The 1,720-nt window shown below is 48.4% G+C and overlaps 1 pseudogene across 1 annotated transcript; it reads left to right on the top strand.

Moving 5' to 3' along the window:
* Positions 1 to 434: 434 nt before the first annotated feature.
* Positions 435 to 743, top strand: LOC308263530 (large ribosomal subunit protein eL37-like; annotated as a pseudogene). Its single transcript has one exon. The product of its transcript is annotated as a large ribosomal subunit protein eL37-like (transcript).
* The last annotated feature ends 977 nt before the right edge of the window (positions 744 to 1,720 follow it).

The raw sequence follows: 1,720 nt of genomic DNA on the forward strand, positions 1-1,720 counted from the left end.
GAGTCAGCAGAGTCCTCACTGGCAGAACTTGGGAGAAGGGGCCACTTGGGACCTGCTGGGCTGCAGGTTGGCATGGGGCTGCAGCTGAGAGACCACAGGTGTCCCAGAGCCGAGGCATGAGCCAATGACTCCTTCTCTTGTCCTTCCATCCTCTGACTGCCATGTTGGTTCCCAGGCCCAGGCAGGCACCCAGGCAGAGAAAGAGTTGGACGTGTACATGAAGGAGGGGCACTGAGGCTACGTCTCCCAGCCCACTGGAAGTCAGCCTGAAGATCAAGAAAGCAGCCGGGTATGTTGGCACATACCTGTAATCCCAGCACCTGGAAGGCTGAGACAGGAGGAAGGCTGGTCTCGAACCCTCAGCAACTTAGCAAGACCCTGTTTCAAAATTTAAAAAATGACAAGGGCTCTTTGGGCTAGGCCACAGAAGACAGATGATGAAGGGAATGCCATCCTTAGGAAAGTGCCGGAATAAGACACACACAATGTGCCCTGCTGTGGTTCTAAGGCCTACCACCTTCAGAAGTCTACCTGTGGCAAATGCAGCTACCCGGTCAAGCACAAGAGAAAGTGTAACTGGAGCGCCAAGGCTAAAAGACAAAATTCAACCACTGGGACTGGTTGAATGAGGCACCTAAAAACTGTATATTGCAGATTCAGGCATGGATTTCGTGAAGGAAACACCCGAACCCAAGAGGGCAGCTGTTGCAGCGTCTAGTTCATTTGAGAGTTTCAACCACTAGTCACAAAAAATGTTCTGGTGAAAGAAAGAAAGAAGGAAAGAAAGAGGGAGGGAAAGAGAAAGGAAGAAAGAAAGAAAGAAAGAAAGAAAGAGGAAAAGAAGAGAAGAAAAGAGAAGAGAAAAGAAAAGAAAGAAAAGAAAAGGGCTAAGGGTGCAGCTTGAAGGTAGAATGCCACCGGGTTTAGTCTGCAGTACCAAAAAAACCCAAGAAGGCAATATCCAGTTTACCAAATGCCACCAGTGAGGACTGCAGGGCCTCTGCAGGGGATTTCGTGGGAGGCTGATTCACAGAGGCATGGGTTGATGGGAGCCTTCCTTCCTGAGAGCCTCGCTAGCCCTCTGATACTCTTACAGTCTTTCTGAAAGCCATATACCATTGCTTTGTGTCCCATGGGGAAAAAATTCACTGTATCAGAAAAAAATATTGCAACACTTTTCTCAGGATTAATGTGTCTCTTGACTTCAGGTCCTTATTTTTCTGCCAGGTGATTAAAGCAGGACCTGTAGAATTATCCTCATACGCAGAGACCTAGACTTGCGTGTTCACCAACGGGGCTTAAAACAAGCACCGAGTCATGCTCCAAAGACAGAACGATAGGTTACACATTCAAACAATGACGTTTTGAGGAAGCACAGGCAACATCTGTAACTTGCATTAGACTCTGCAGAGTCCGGCATGGTGTTTTATACCTGCTGTCACAACTACTCAGGAAGCGGAGGCGGGACAATCACTCGATTCCAGGAGTTCAAGGCCAAGATCAGCTGGGCGTGGTGGTACACACCTGTAGTCCTAGTACAAGGGAGTCTGAGACAGGAGGATTGTAGGTTAGAGGCCATCTTCAGAAATGTAACGACACACTAGGCAATTTAGCAAACTCTAAGTTAACTCAAAAATTTAAAAATAAGGGTGTGGGCCTGGCAGGGTGGGGTTTCAGGCTGGGTTGGGCTTTTCAGAGGCTTAGCCGGTTCAGTTGGGCT

Source organism: Muscardinus avellanarius, assembly GCF_963383645.1.
Source record: "Muscardinus avellanarius genome assembly, chromosome: 5".
In the NCBI taxonomy this organism is placed as follows: domain Eukaryota; kingdom Metazoa; phylum Chordata; class Mammalia; order Rodentia; family Gliridae; genus Muscardinus; species Muscardinus avellanarius.